This window comes from Chiloscyllium punctatum, chromosome 4 (genome assembly GCF_047496795.1).
Source record: "Chiloscyllium punctatum isolate Juve2018m chromosome 4, sChiPun1.3, whole genome shotgun sequence".
Taxonomy (NCBI): Eukaryota; Metazoa; Chordata; class Chondrichthyes; order Orectolobiformes; family Hemiscylliidae; genus Chiloscyllium; species Chiloscyllium punctatum.
This window is the reverse complement of record NC_092742.1, coordinates 128083244-128100797: the sequence shown is the minus strand read 5'-3', so window position 1 is coordinate 128100797 and position 17554 is coordinate 128083244.

The following is a 17554-nucleotide window of genomic DNA, read 5'->3' as shown; positions in this document are numbered from 1 at the left end:
ATTTCCTCTGGGTGCTTCGGTTTTCTCACACAGTTCAAGGATGTGCAGGTTAGGTGAATTGGCCATGCGAAATTGCCAATACTGTTCACGAATGTGGAGGTTAGGTGCAATAGTCAAGGGCCAATGCATAGTAATAGGGTAGAGAATGGGTTCAGTTAGGATACCATTTAGATAGTCAGCATAGACACGTAGGGCTGAAGGTCCTGTTTCCACACTGTAGGGATGCTAAAAAGTGCAGACTGCTGCAATTTTCCAATGAAGCTTAGCCCAAGCTCGAGTAACACCTCACTTTACACTTTGGTACGTTCCAGCCTGTAGGGGTTAATATTTAGTTCCATAAATTCACAGCCTGGCCCCATTATGGCTGTTCTTCATTTTGCAGAAACTCTCCCTCCTGGGCTCTGTACGATTGTGTCTTGTTTATCTTGCACTCAACAGAAAAATCCATTTCTAATAATTGCACATTAATTTGCACCGATTTTGCATCTGTGTCTCTTTCACCACAATTTAAAGCCCATTTGTCTTTTGCACTGGGCCTCCAAACACTCTTTACCACCTCTACCAAGGTGCTAAAACGTTCAATTTCCAATTCTTTCTGAAGCAGTTTTACACTGGACTTGAAAGTTCAACATTGTTTCGTTGTCTCAGCAGACGTTGCCAGACTCACTGAGTTCGTTCAAAAATGAAAGGTCACAGAACTTATTTTCAATATAGCAAAGACTAGTGGATACTGGAAATATGAAACAAAAACAAAAATTTTTGCAGACACCAAGACCGTTGAAGAACAGTCACAGGACACGAAAGTTTATCTCTGCTTTCATTCCACAGATGCTCCCACACCTGTTGAGTGTTCTTGAACAAGATTCAAACACGTGTGTCAAAAGTGCTCAAACACCTTGTCCAACATGCAGTTCCATACACCAGGAAGTGAACAATAGTGCAAAGTGCACAAATTCATTTGTTTTGAAACTACATAAGGCTGATTTCTGAATCATGGTGAGGGAGAGAAACGCATTCACTTTCAATAGATCAAGGCACCACTGGAAGGGAAACGATTCAGATTGAGATGAAAATGTTAAATGCGTTTGAAGAACCTAAAATTGGAGACATGACATCATGAAGGGACCCTAACAAGACGAGAATTAATAAAAAGCGTTCCCATATCAGGAATCAGGATAGGTCATGGAATACCGGGGTGATGGTTGAATGAGTCCCGGAGTGAATTGAGGACTGGCAGCAGAATTGTATTGCAGAAATTGCAGCTAAGGTTGGGAATTCATGTGATGCTGCAAATCATAGCAGCAGCAGTAGCAGTAGCAGCAGCAGAACCAGAATTATATTCCACCACAATCTGTAACTTTTTCCCCGGGATAATCCCTCAGTCTAACATTACCATGAAGCTGATCTATGGTACAGTGATGCGTGTGGGAGAACATGCCAGGGTCAGAAACCTATGTACCTGAACCTGATGACAACGCATTAAAGCTACTGCACTTACTGCTTACATTAACGAACAATAGAAATAATATCTGATAGAGAAGGCGCAATGATCCCAAGACTATGACCACTTATTTTCAAACCAACTAAGAATTGCTTTGATTTGTCTACCTTTGTTCTTATCTGATTGTTAGAAACCTTGTTCCTTCTGTTCGAGATGGTTCAAGAACTTCCCTCCAATTACAGTTTTGTTGTATCACTGAAATGCTTACAGTGCCTTTCCCTGTGAGGAATAATGTAAAATACTGGGGTAAATTACCTGCCTGTTTCCGATAGACAGTTCCTCAGTCACACTCTCCAAATGGACTCAATATGCGTTCATTTCTACCTAAGGTCACACAGTCATCTTGAACATTATTTATATAGATGGAAAAGTTTGTGATGTTTGTTTTTATATTTCTTGCTAATTTGCTTACATCATATCTTTTCTTCCCTTTACCTCGCTTTCTCGATTCATACAGTCATATCGTGCACAAACCCTTTGGTCCAACTTGCCCTTGCTGACCAGGTTTTCCAAAGTAAAATAGTCCCATCTGATAGCATTTTGTCCATGTGTCTCTAAACGTTTCCCATTCCCATGTTTGTACAAACGCCTTATAAATGTTATAGCTGTACTTGCATTTACCATTCTTCCTCTGACAGTCCTTTCCATACACACATCACCTTCTGTGTGAAAACGTCCGTTTTTAATCTTGTGCCTTTCACCTTAAAGCTATATCCTCTCTGTTTGGACTCCTCTATCCTGTGGAAAAGACCTTGGCTATTCACGCTATCCATGCCTCTCATGATTTTATAAACTTCTATAATGCCACACTTCAACGTCCTACACTCGATCTGATATTAACTTCAAGAACAAACATCTAAAGATAAGCACAGTAAATTTGAAACAATGTCAAAATGACAGGTAAACAACACTCAGACCAAAACTTCATACTGTGTTTTGTTTTTCTCCATGTTACAATACGAAGGCAACATGAAACTCTTGCTCGTACCAATAGGAAGTCAAACACCTGAATTTTTTTGTCTAAAGGGGGTGGCGATCTCGCCAGTGAAAACGTATCTATGGCCAGATCTATGTAAGAAAGGGAATTCTTAGACCACACGGTCAGCGTGCGTTTGCCTTGAGCAGAGTGAGATGAAGTCTGAGTATACCCTTTGAAATGTGGATTACAGTGTGAATTCAGTGCAAAAATGGAGAGATGTTTTCAATAAGGTTTACTCCAAGAAGAAAACTTTCTGGAATCAGATGTGAAAGGAGAGGCCGTGCCACATTGAGACCAGAGGCAAAGTGGCAGCACAAAACACAGCTTGATGCTAGTGCAGGGAAAGTCGACTCGATCAAAGAGCTTCAAGTGAAGTGGGGAGAGAACATAATGTAAGAGAATGTACTCAGTAATTTGACAGGGAGAACCTGGAATCAGGAAGGGGAGAGGAGCAGGGAAGAGGATGGAGTAGCAATAGGAGGGATTTCTGGGGATAATTCAGAAAGCACAACTTAAAGTCATGCCCAGCATCTTGTTATGGTCCCGAGAAGAAACATCCTAATTCTGGCCCTCCACGAATGCTCATCAACAGTATCGTTGCCAACCTTTGTCAACCATCGGTGTTTCCTCCTCTTATCGAGTCTTTCTATTTGAACAGAAACAATAATTGCTGAGAATTATGGGATATCCGCTTGAATGTCTGCCCACGTATACGCAGGAACTTCTTCTCGAACTATATCCACATCTCGCTTCAGAAAAGATGTGAGACATCAATTCTCAATTTAAGTACCTGGTTCTTTTAAATAATTCAGGGGGAACTTCTGCATGTAGCTAAACACATGATCAGCGGAGGCTGACTGCATTCTCCCAGTTTCTCCATCCTTGTTGTTTCTGTTTGATGATGCCACATTCCAGCCTCGGTATCGGAAAATAGAATGGGAAGCACAGTCATGTTGACCCTGCAGAGCCCTCCTTCCTAACATCTGAGAGCTTGTGATGACATTTACAGTGCTTTCCCACAGACTGCACAGAAACATTCGAGAAAGGAGAAGGTCATTCAACACATTGAGCCTTCCCCATTCTAGTTCATTAGAGAAAATGTCCTCAATGCAATTTTAGCCACACAGTGTTCATTTTCCTTAATGCCTTTAAACATTGTGAAATATAAAGTAATAACTGCTGTAGTCCCTTCAGCCCATCAATTTTGCTTCTCCATTCAATATACTGTCAATTCTCAGATAGAGAATGTGTCTTAAATGTGATTTGGCTACATTGCGATTCGTGAATTGTGCCCCTTTTTCTATAAAGTGTACTCCCATTCACTGTGACACAATTCCTTGCCCGGCACCAGCTGAACAGCAAAACGCAGCCTCAGGATCCTCTCTCTTTAAAATGCACCTTCTCTGTGTTCAGCTAAAACAGGAATGCAATTCGCTCTGCAAGCATTGAAACTGAGTCTTAAATTGGAAATTGTAGTCTACATTTAGAAGGAAATTTGTTTCAACCCGGCGTAGCGAACCTTGGGGGCAACTGGAATTCCAAGTCGGCATCATGTGGTCAGTTGTCTCAAGAGCGTTCTGATGAAGTGATTGCTGTGTGCTGTCGTCAGTGACTGTATTGTTAAAGTGTGATATTCACTGAACTATTTCATTATAATATATGAATTAAAGATTTACTTAGACTGTGCTAGTGTGTGTGTTAGACTAAATTTAGTTTTTGCTTTTTACTGATATTTTGAGGGGTTCGCCGCTTACCCTCTTTTTCACACTGACCCTGTCATTAATATTGCACGATTTCCTATAACACATGAATACAGCTACCGCGTTATTGGAGCATAATCTCTTCACACGACACTGCTGCTCTCTCCCTATTCCTTTAGTGTATCGAAGTCCTTATTTATATTTAGTGTCTTGGCTTCCACTGGCTGATCTGGGAGAGAATTCCCCAGGTTCACCAGTCTCTGAGTGCAGACAATTTTTCTCATCGCAAAGCAGTGTCCCCTTGTTTTAGACGTCTCAGCCAGAGGAATTATCATCCCTGCTTCCAATCTGTCTCGCCCTGTCAGAGTTTTATATATTTCACTGAGATCACCACTCATTTTCCTAAAGCCCATGGAATACAGGCCCAGTCGCCCCAAACTCTGCTCCTACAACAAGCCTGTCATCCCAGAGATCAGTCTGGTCATCTTTCGCTGCTCTCCCACAATGTCAGGTTTGTCCATTATTAGGTAAGGAGAACAAAACTGCACAAAATGCTGCACAATGTTTGAGATGGTACCTCGCCAAGGCCTTGTACAGCTGCAGTAAGATACCCTTACTCCTGCACTCAAATCCCTGTGAAATGAAGATGAATAAGCATTTATCTTCCGAGCTGCTTTCTGCTCGTGCAATATTTCTTTCAGTGATTGGTGTACAGGGAAATCTTATCCTTTTCAATGTTACAGCTACCCACCTGGTGGGTCTGTGTACACTGGTCAGTGTGTCAGTGCCATTCCCAATATTGACTTTTGGCTTCAGAACCCACAGCCCTGCATGGCTTAAGTTCCTTGAAAGATCAACATTTTTCAACCAGTCCCTTTTCAATTGATAGGCTGCCGTTCTAAAGTTCCCACCAAAGTGCACAACGTCACATCCCCTCTCCATCTGCAACGTATTTTCCCATTAACTGCACTTGTATCAATCACCTTGGAACTATTTTTACATCCTGCTCACCCACTCACAATCCAACATGGTTTAGTGCCATCAGCAGATTTGGAATATTTCATTTGAGCCCCTCAACCAAAGGTTTGGTGTGTATTGGGGATAGTTGGGTCCCAAGCCCCAATCCCTGCTATAATCCCCAAGCCTTCCACGCTAAAAATACATTGTTTTATTCTTACTCTGTTAGCTGTCTCACTCTAATACCATGTCCAATATTGGCTCCTGTCCCAAACGATTCGAGTTTGCACAATAGGATTGGGGCTTCATCAAAAGTCTTTCCGAAAATCCAATCCGATTGCATTGATTGTGTCTCCATATTTTTTTGTAAAAGTCAGTTTTTTTCATATATGATTCACATTTGATAAATTTCTGTTGACTTTGTCTACGTCTATTACTTTCTGTTCCAATACTTGCTCTAAAACGATTTAATTGCTAATTTAATTCTAGTCCCTTTTTTTCACGAGACTCACATTCCTTAGTATTGCTGGGGAGATTTCTATTTTGTTTTGTTTTCTTCTGTGAAGACATAACTGAAGTATTTGCTTCATAGTTCTGCCATTTTCCTGTTCTCCATTTTCCGGTTTCAGACTGTTCGGAAGCTGTACATTTTCCCCGTAATTTTACAATCGACATACATTTAGAACCTATTATCAGTTCACTTCTATAACCCTCGTAAATATACTGTTCAAAAACCAATCAATTCCTGTCTTACGCTGCTCAATGATTGACATTCCACAGCCATACAACCACAGGAGCATAGACTCCCAACCGTCACAAATACAGTACGGTATTCATTCGTCTCAGTTTCCTCACAAGGACCATAGCCATGTATGTTATGTCCCTTCAAGTGCATGACCGTGTAATTATTAACGGTTGTGAGGTTAGGTGAGCCAACTGCTCTCTCAAGAAGTGCATTCCAGACCTCAACACCCTCTAGATTAAAAAAAGTCTCAAATTCTCACGAAACCACAAACCCTACACTTTAAGAGTGTGCCCTTTGTTGTTGACCCTTTGATAAAAAGAAACAGCTGTTGTCTATCCACCCTATCCATGTTCCTCATAATCTTATCCTTCTGAATCAGGCCCCCCTCAGCCTTCTCTGCTCCAAAATAAACAACCCGAACTTATCCAGCCTCTCTCCATAGCTGATCTGCTCCATCCCAGGGAACATCCTAGTGAATCTCCTCTACACCCCCTCCAGTACTATCGCATCCTTCCTGTAATGTTTCCCAGAACTACACACAGTATTCCATCTTGGCCGAACGAATATTCCGCATAGCTCTTATAATCTATGCCTCGATTAAGAAAGGCTATGTTTATACTCCCCTATGCTTTCTCAACTTGTGCATTCACCTGTTGAGACACATTCAGGGATGTGTGGAGAAGCATCCTCTGAGCTTCGTAGTGTACTGCCATTCATTGAGTCCTCGGTAAAAACAATAACTGCAGATGCTGGAAACCAGATTCTGGATTAGTGGTGTTGGAAGAGCACAGCCGGTCAGCAGCATCCAAAGAGCAGAAAATTCGACGTTTCGCGCAAAAGCCCTTCATCAGGAATACAGGCAGATAGCCTGAATGGTGGAGAGAGAAGTGAGAGGAGGGTGGGGGTGGGGGTATTTTACTCTATGCTACTTTCTCCCCACCCCACCCTTCTCTCACTTATATCTCCACCATTCAGCCTCTCTGCCTGTATTCCTGATGAAGGGATCTTGCCCGAAACGTCCATTTTACTGCTCATCGGATACTGCCTGAACTGCTGCGCTCTCCATTCATTGAGTCCTCCCCTGTCTGGTTCTTTCTGCCAAAGTTCATCACCTCAGAGTTATCAGGATTATATTCCATCTGCCATGGATCCACCCATCTGATCATTACATCTGCATCTTCCTGAAACTTAAGGCCGACCCCTTCACTGCCAATGACTCCGTCAATCATTTTTAAGGTTAAAATTGCCACACCACCAGGTTATAGTCCAATAGGTGTATTCGGAGGCACTAGCTTTCGAAGCGCATCTTCTTCATCACGTAAGTATGCGCTCAGAAATCGAGTGCCTCTGAAAAACCTGTTGGATTGTAACCTGGTGTTTTCTGACATTTAACTTTGTCAACCCCAGTCTAACACTGGCACATTCGAATCACAAATAATAATGGACACAGCGTTGATTCCCGTGGTGCACCATTGGACACTGGTCTCCAGTCACAAAAACAGCTGTCTACCACCACCCTCTGTCACCTACCACTAAGTTGATTTGGATGCAACTTGGCAAGTCACTAATAAAAGTTCCACTTGCCACACTTGTAGATTATCTGGGGATTCTCTCTAATCTTACCTTGCCAGCAGGTTTCTATGTCTTTGTGTTCGTCAGTCATCTCTGAGTGAAGAATTTCCATCTTATTGCCGTCTTAAATGGCCTGTCCCTTATCCTGCCATTATTTGCCTTAAACGTAGAGTAGACAGCCAGAGAAACATCCTGTTTTTTTTCCACTTTGTCATATGTTTAGTGAATTTCATAAATTTCTCTGTGACCCACCTCTTATTCTTTGAAAGTGTAGAGATCACAGGCCACGTTTCCTCATCAGGCAATCTCGCCATTTGAGGGATTAATCTGGAGAATGTACATTGCACTTCCTCTGTGGTCAGTATATTCTTTCTCAGATTGGGTCACCAAAACTGTACACAATACCTCAATACAAGCTCACCAAAACGCTGTAAAACTGCTTCAACATGTCATTCCATCTATATTACGATTCCCTAAAATGAAGGCGAGCCTGACTTTAACTTTCCACTTACATTTAATCCTCCACGTACCCTTCACATTAACCTATTTATGAACTCATTGCGTGAGTTCTGATGGAAAGCCTTCTGAAAATCCAAATATGCCATTTCTGCTGGTTCCCGATTATCTATGTTGAAAGAAACAAGTTCAAATAATTCCAACGTTTGTCAAGTATGATTTCCCTCTCAGAAATGCATGCTGCTTCTCTCCAATGTTGTTGTTAATTTCTTAATATCCAATATCACATCCTATGTAATAGATTCCAACAGTTTCCCTACAGATGCCAAGTTAATTGTTCCACAGTTCTCAACACGATATATTCTTCCATTTGGACATGCTTGGATCCCGTTTACTACCTTCCAAGCATCTACAATATCTTCCGGTCTCTGCAGAATATACAGGGAAATAAAACACTGTCATCGATAGCATAATTAATATTTCTGTTGCTAATTTATTTGTAATATTTTGATATGAAGTACATCTGGTTCATAAGACTTAGCAACCCTCAGTCCAGTCGCATGTTCAAGTACACTCTGTCACTGATATAAATTGACTTTATGTCTTTAGTTTCTCCATAGGTTCTGCAGAATCATTTGGCATTTCTGGATGATTGTCTCGATCTTCCTCCATGAAGACGGATTTAAAGTAACTGGTTAATTTCTCGGCCATTTCAATGTTCCCAACAATACATTCTCCTCTCCCGATTACAAATTTCCACATTTGACCTTGCTTTATTTTGTTTTCTTTGAAATGCTGATTGTAGATTTATGTAATTGTTTGTGCTTTTAGATTGCCTACAGTGTGGAAAAGGTCCTTGGGCCCAACAGGTCCACACTGCCCCTCCAAAAAGTAGTCCACGTAAACCCATTCCACTCCGACTCTACATTTAGCCCAGACTAATGCACCTTATTTACACATCCTTTAGACTATGGCACAATTTAGCATTGTTAATTTACTTAACCTGCAGATCTTTGGATTGTGGGAGGAACCTGGAGCACCCGGGGTAAACCCACAGAGACATGAGGAGCATGTGCAAACTCCACACAGACAAATTTCTGAGAATTCTCAAGTTTCATCCATGTCTGGAATTCTTCTGAAGTCACTTTCTATGATTAATATAAAATTTAATTTGTTCTGTTCACCATCATTAAGTCGCTTTCTCCTTCCCTTTGTGATTGTGCCTTAAAGAAATAGACGTATTTTTCAGAATTTGAAGCATTTCCATAGATCTCCTGGTCCAGACGAGATATATCCAATAACACTGCAATCGGTAACAGAAAAAACTGTGGGGACCTTGTTTACATCATTGTTAACCATGGATGAAGTCCCAGAAGACTGGTGGGGACCGATTGTTGTGCCCGGATTTAAGAAGGGCTACAACGAAGAACCTGCAAACTATAAACCAGTTAGCTTAACAACTGTGATAGGTCTGTTGCTTGAGAAGACTCTAAGAGATAAGGGAGACATGCATTTGGAAAGACAGACTTAGATTAGGAACAGTCTGCACACCTGTGTGTGTGGGACTTCATGACTTGAAAATGTTTAAGAGTCCTTTGATGAAGTGACCTGGAATGTTGGCGAAGGTAGGGTGGGAGACGTAGTCTATATAGATATCAGAAATGCCTTTGATAAGATTCTACATGATAGGCTACTCTGAAAGTTTTGATCGCGTAGAATCCCGAAGAATCTGGCAAACTGAACACCCAAGTGGCTCGATAGTAGGAAGCAGAGTGTAATAGTGGAAGGATGCATGTCGGACTGGAGGCCTGTCACAGCTGGAGTGCGTCAGGGATCGGTGCTGGGACAACTGCTGTTACCTATATTAATGATTTTGTTGAGAATGTACAAGCATGATTCGTAATTTTGCTGATGACACAAAAGCAAGCAGTATCGTGGACATTGAGGAAGGTTATCAGAAAATGCAGCAGGTACTTGGTGAGCTGTGGAAGGGTGCCGAGAAATGGCAAATGGAATTTAATATAGATAAGTGCGAGGTCTTGCATTTTGGAAAATCAAGTCAAGGTAGTAGTTTCATCGTGAATGGCAGGGCCTTAATGAGTGTAATGGAACAGAGGGTCCTTGGAATTCAGGTGACGATTCTCTCAAAGTAGAGTCACAGCGAGACGGGAATGAACAAGTCTTTTGGCCTTGATCAGTCAGGGAGTTGAACATCGAAGTTGGGGAGTTATGTTGGAGTTATACAGGCCGCTGGTGAGACTGTACTTGGAGTATTGTGTTCGTTTTTTTTAAAATTTGCTCCAGGAAGGATGTGATTAAACTGGAAAGCGTGCAGAAGAAATTCAAAAGGATGTTGCCAGTACTCAGTGGTACTCAGTTGTAGGAAAAGTTTGGACAGGCCAAGTCGTTTTTCTTTAGACTGTAAGACACTGAGGGGAAATCTTATAGAAAGTGTATAGGATCATGGGATGCATGGATAGTGTAAATGCACTCAGTCTTTTTCCCAGGGTTGGGCAATCAAGGACTAGAGGGCATCAGCTTAAAGTTAGAGGGGAAAGAACAAAAGGGAACCTCTGGGGCAACTTTTTTTAAATACAAAGCTGGTACACATATGGAATGAGATGGCAGCGGAAGTAGTTGAGGCGAGTATATTAACAACATTTAAAAGGCATTTGGACAAATACATGGATAGGAAAGGATTCGAAGGATAGTGGGCAATGGCAGGGAAATGCGGTTAGTGTGGATGGGCATTTTGATGGGAATAGACCAGTTTGGACCAAAGCGTCTGTCTCCATTCTTTAGGACTTTATGACTCTAACAACCATTGCTTGTCTCCCACAATATGTTATATCGTATTTTCCCAATTCACTGGAGTGAATTTGACTCTCTAGCCTCCAGGCTTCCATTATGCTTGAACATAATGTTTAAACATTCGATATTGTATGCCGACAACCATTTGAAATGCAACATATTAATGTCGCTATTCCTCAGAACAAGGTTATTAATTAGTCCTTCTGACCACACAACACCAAATCCAAACTAACCTTGTCTCTAGTTTGGATCAGAACATACTCTTCAAACTGTCTAATACACACTTCTGGAATTTATTTTGTACAGCATGAGCAGTCTCGAAGATAAAGCAGTTTCGATGCAACTTGAGATATTTCAGTATGACTGCAGCACTCACAACATCTAATTTCCAGAGCATAAGATGCACAAAGTTAGCACGAGGGTTTTGCACGACATAACACGCCAATGTTTGTTTCTCGTTGCTAAGATCCTTCCAAATTGATTCTGTGGAATCTGAGGGACAGGGTCTGTGGCGTTATTAGTGATAGACTTGGACAAGAAATTCAGGGAGGCTCACTTCGACGCTGAAATAATCTGAAGAAATGTCCAGCAACACAGGACATTCTGCATCCCCGCTCTGTCAGGGTAAGTGTCACCATATTCTCCCTGCTGTCTCACACTTACTGTATATCTGCTATAGCACCTACCCCCGAACAAAACTCATGCTCTATCTCCAAATAGGTTTCATGCACTATGACTCTCATTATTGAATTCAGCACCTTCCTTCCATCATTTTGCCTGTCGCATACTCAATACCCCCACACTAACAACACCTTATGGATTCTGCACTGTGGAGTGACTCCCTCTGGACACCTCACCATTCACAACCACCCCCATCACCACCTACAACAGTACTAACAGCTTATTGCCCCCTACACTTTCTCCCATTCTAGGATGAACAGTCTGGAATAGGACAGAAAGTGCCAAACCGGGTGGTCGAGTCTCCTATATCTGTTTCCTCCCCCCCCCCCCTCCCCGCGATGTTCGGAGGACCCTCGCACAAACAGGAGAAGACCAGAGTAAATTGTGTGGAGATTCCGTAATATCCACATCCCAACAACTGAGTAAGAAACAATGTTCAATGGAGGGAAATACCGCTCTGTCTTCCACTATTTCCCTCCCTCCCAAAACAACAAATTGCAGAACGATACAAAGAAATGTTCAGAGAAATATGTAATCACCCCAATATACAAACACTTACAGTACATACACAGAAATGGACCCGCACACATGTAGAGGCATAAAGAGACATATACAGTTACGCACAAACTGGCATAAACACAGATAAAATGCAGAGGCCAAGACACGGAATATAAATGTATACACACAATTACACAGACACACAAACGCATGAACAAACACACATACACGCTAGCAGACACACAGAGGCACAGATATGTGTGTCTATAAGACAGAGATAGATCGGTTTTTGATGAATAAGGGTATCAAGTCTTACAGAGAGAAGTCAGTAGAATTACGTTGAGAAACCTCTAATCCATTATGAAATGGCATTCAGACTCGATGTGCTGAATGACCTAATTCTGCTCCTTTTCTAGTGCTCGTGTGGTGTTATGCTATCAGGTATTCTCTTCCTGGGACAGAAGCGGAGAATGAGTTTAATACATATTTGATTGGAAAGTGTCGAGGATAATGTTGGACAGGTTTAGTAGGCTCAATGGATTATGTCTATTTCTAACTATTCTGTTCTTATGTTTCACGAAAGGTGGCGATTTGTTGTTAGGTTAATACAGTTTTATAATAACCGTTCCTGCAATGAAATAAGGATGTCCCTTTCCCTTTAGTGTTGTGCTACCTGTGGTGCCCTCATCCTCAGGGAGCAGAGAAGACTCGGTTATTGAAGATATTCAAGGCTGAGCTCGACTGATCTCTGCTGGACAGGAGAATCAATGCTTATTGGGAACAGACAGGAGACGGATCGTCGTGAGCATTCTGAATGGTGCAGCTAAATGGCCAACTGCTGCCCCTAACCCACGGAGTTAGTCTGCAGATGCAGCAAGTAGTTTGGAAAGTTGTTGTTTCTGGGAAATAGTATCTGGTTTAATTGTAGGAATGTTTAACTGCATTTGCACAGGGAGACTGGAGATGCTGGAGGTCAGAGTCGAAATGTGTGCCTCTGGAAAAGCACAGCAAGTCAGGCAGCATCCGAGGAGCAGGAAAGTCAATGTTTCAAGCATAAACCCTTCATCAAGAATGTGCCCGAAACATGACTCTCCTGATCTCTATACACACGTTCCTGGAAGGTCTTTTGACACGAAGCATGATCAGTTTCAGTATTGGATGAGAAATCTTTTTGAACCATCTACGATTTTGAGAACAAATAGCTGTATACATATTTTCTCTTGTCAGGGTGTTTAAAACTACGGAATAAACTTTAAGAATAAGATGTATTGATTGTTCTGAATGCATAGGCGTGTCCAGAACCTTTTAAAGAGAGTGAAAGCTGGCAAGGACTTAAAAAGCACAGAGTGTGCTGAAAAGTTTTTAAAAAGTGACATTTGGTTGAAACAAATTGCTGAGGTGAGTGCTATGGTATGCAATAAATTCGAATTTGGCCAATCAGTTTAACTTACGCCCCAAGAAATCAAAATCCAAACGAATCAGATTTTTAACAATATGAAACCAATGAGACAATCCGATGTTTTGGGGTATAAAAATCGGGCATTTTGACCAGTTAGCCACAGCGACAAAGAGCACTAACAGACGCAGACTGCCTTCAGAATCGTTCTCTGAAAGCTATCTGTATCTATGAAATCTGTGCAGCAGAAGACAAAAGAAAAGCCCCAGGTAACCCTACTGAGGAAGATTCACAGGAAGATCGACATAACTCGCTTGTGATTTTGAAATTCAATTTTTTAAAAAATTTCAACCGGGTGGTTTTATCAGATCAGTATATTGCTGTAGAGTGGGAAGTAGATAAATTGATCAGACAAGGATGATTACAGTGCAGAAGGTTGTTGCTTAATGTTCTGATTTTTCTTGGAGTTAAAGAAGAAACAATAAATAGTCGGATTTCGTCGATCTTTGTCACTCACACTTTTATAGACGATGAGGCGCGGTGATGTTTTTCTGTGTGTCTGGTTTAAATTAGCAGAAGGCCTTCACACTGTGCCGTAACATTGATTTTAACGCAGATATAATGAAAATATGAACCGATTTCTTAAAATTATGCAGACACATACAAACATTCCATCAAATTGTAAAGCTGGGATTTTTTTTTGCTAAGTAAAGGAACTGTGTACAACAGCAGTTATGATGCACTTGCACATAGCCCATTTTCATCCATTCCAGATAAATTTCAAGGAAATCACACATGGTCTATTTTGGTGTTCATTTAACATTATTGCATATATTAAAACAGGGCGGGAGAAAAACGTTACCTGCCTCAGAAGCAGCAGCCTACAGCTTCGTCTCTCTCTCATTCTGTTCGGCCTGACAAGAGAAAAAAAAACTTGCATCATCTTTACCAATCGTGGAGGTTTTGTGATGAAAGATTCTTTGGCATTTTTCCACTATCTGGCGCAAAGCAAATTGAACCAAATCCAATTGTTCCAGGGAGATACCATATTCCCAGCAGCTTGTGTAAGTGGAAGAACTTCAGAGGACAGAATAACATTTGGGACACTCTGTCATCTTTCCATTTGTTAAGAGTTCAGCTATTATGAAACTCTGGAAAGCTTTCAATTTTCTGCTTTGTCTTAAAATATGTGTGTTCATGTGTGCATGCAGGTGCATGTTTGTGTGTTTGTCACATTTTTTTCTTGAAGATGGGCCAGGCTTACAATTATATCATTGGCTTTATCAGTAAACTTTGAAACTTGTTGTAACCAGTGGAGGAATGTGCGTGCAAAAGGTTTCAGTGACCCTGTAACATTGGTTGGAACACAAATGAGAAATTCTGAAAGAGCTGTACAAATGAGAATTCCCTTTCCCCAAAATTTGTGATGTTTGGGTGTTTGCATTTATTCAAAGTTGTATCTGTTAAATATTTGACAGACAAGTGAATGAAGGAAAATGGTGCGCCTAGAGAAAAGTGCTTCTAAAACCACAATCAGATCAACCACGAACTTAGTGCCTGGTACAGCAGTGACAGAGCAGCGAATGACCCACTCCTGCTCCTCACTCAAATGCTCCAATGTTCTATTTAGCTCCGTCACAAAAGCAGATGGAGGCCACTTGCTCCAAATACATGGTCCACAATAACAGGACAGAATTCAGTCCCTCCAGACTGAGATACACAGTTTGGTGTGGGTTGGAAAATGTTATTGGAAAATGCACGCTGGGTTCGAAAGATGCCTCTGATCTCTTTACAGAGTGTTTCCTCTCGGCAACTTGTGGTTCATTTGTTGGTCATGTTGTGGACCCAGATTCACTGTCAATACAGTCCACAGACATTACTCAGAGATGATGCACAAAAGACTTTCTCTCTCTGTCAGCAACATTCAATGACAGCACATTCAGGAAAATTACAACCATTAACTTTGCTGTTACAGAATATGAGAACATAAGGTACAGGGTCAAGTAATTCAGACAGTAAATCCTGCTGTGCCATTGTATACCATCATGGCGGATCCACTGTTGGCATTAACCCCATTCAATTCTCAATTCCTCACACCCTGAACTCAATGATTGAGGGCAAAAACCAATCTACCTCCTCTGTAAATACTTACAGTGATCTAGCTTCCTGAAATCTCTAGTCCAGATAGTTCCTCCATTCACAAGCCTTTGTGAGAAGAAAACACTCCCGACACAGACGCAATAACCTATTGATATGTTCAATAGAGGTGAACACAGGAGCCCAGCTAAGAGTGACAGACCCTGATATCAAGGCAGGAGTTGACTCAGGATGGTATCAAGGAACGCTGACTCAATTAAATTAAATGGGAATCAACCACAAAAACTCCTCTGGTTTGGGCCATCCATACCACAAAGGAAGATGTTCGTGGTTTGTGGACATCAATCATTTCACTCCCAGGACATCCCTTCAGGAGATCTCCAGGGTATATTCCTTAGCACAAACGTCTCCAGCTGCTGCATCAATGTCTTTCCTCCACCATCAGATCATAAGTAGTGATAGTCACTGAAAATCAGACAATTTTCAGAACATTTTGTCTCCTGTCATCTCCTGAACCAGTCTGTATCCATGAGCAGCAAAACCCGGAAATCATTCATGCTTGTGCTATTAAAGTGCCGGTAACATTCATATTACAGCACAGCCAGACACTGCACATTCCAGTTAAAACAGGAGCTCATTCAGCATCGCAAGCTGGTTGCACATGGATATGAGGAAGTAATTCAGGCCATCGAAACGAATTGACAAGAAGAGGGACAAACTATTCAACCCCTGTGCCTGTTCCACAAGTATAGAAGCAGTCTGGTCAGTGCATCTAACTACTAAACAGGAAGGTGCAAAGTCCAATCAGACCCTTGTACGTGTTCCATGCGATCAGGACGAGAACATTCAGCCCCTCAAGGGCTTATGCAGGAATAGGAGGATGTAATTGATGCTCCAACGTGACAAACCAATGGAGCAGAGACTACACACAGAGACGGCTCCATGATGTTCCTCGTGGCCCCATTGCATGTGGAACGCGTGCTATTTTAACATGCTTTTCTGGTAGTGAGGAGAGAAATTAAATATTTTGTTCAAAGTCTCAAGGAGGCATCTTGCACCTCCAAGAAGACAGACCCATGTTCTCGTTGGTAATAGTTAACTGTTTTAAAGTGAAAGTATTGTGGCTGTTGTCGACATTGTGGATAACATGACGTTTAGTGCAGAATCACACATACCGAATGCACTGTATAAATGTGGGGACACTGTATGCAAAGCCTGAACCTGTTTCTGTCAATCGACATGGAGAGTGGGGCTGAAGTAGGGGAAACGTTCTCAGAGAGACTTAAACGATCAAGAATTATAATCCGAGTAAAAAAAAACAAACTATGGAATTTATCACGTTCATAGTGTCTGTTTAGAACATAATGAGTGATTGTCCATTCCCCTCAAGTTTCAATGCAATCACCTCTTATTCTCTCAAAGCATTACAGATTAACGTTCACTCACTCCGCATGGTACCATGATCCCAGTGATTAGTCTGTTGATACTCTTTCACACTTTCTCTGTGACGAGGAGATCATTCCTTATAAAGGAGTGAAAATCTTCACACAATACCCTAAATACTACCTCAACAACACTCTCAGGGATGATCACAATAATTCCCTTCCCTCCCTTTGCCGTCTCTGTTTCTTTCCTGTGGTGTGAAAAAGTCATTCCTTCTCTATGCCCTGAGACCGACGTGAAATTTACAAGTTCCTTACGTCTGTACATCAACACCAATAAAGCCAACACCAGAGATGGAGATGAACATCACTCTTATGAAGAATTTCAAAGATATAGAATAGACCTAAAACAAGGAATGGTCACCTACCCCAATGGGAATGAGCTGTCGGAATATGGTAAACAGGCAGAGGAAGGAGATATCTTTCCTTTGTTGTTCCCTCACGGGATGTGTGCAGCCCTGTCAGACCAGCATGTTATACCGATCTGAAACTGAGTGGCTCTTTCAGCTGTTCAACAGGACAGTTAACAGTAAACTACTTTGCTGTGAGTTTTCAGTCACACAGAGACTGAACCAGGCAAGGATGACCCATTGCCTTCTATAAAGGACATGAGACAAGCAGATGGGCTTTTTCTCACCAATTATAATGGTTTCAGTATAATTACATCAACTTCCTTCATTAGATATCAATGGATTATTATTTGATGGCAGTAGATTATG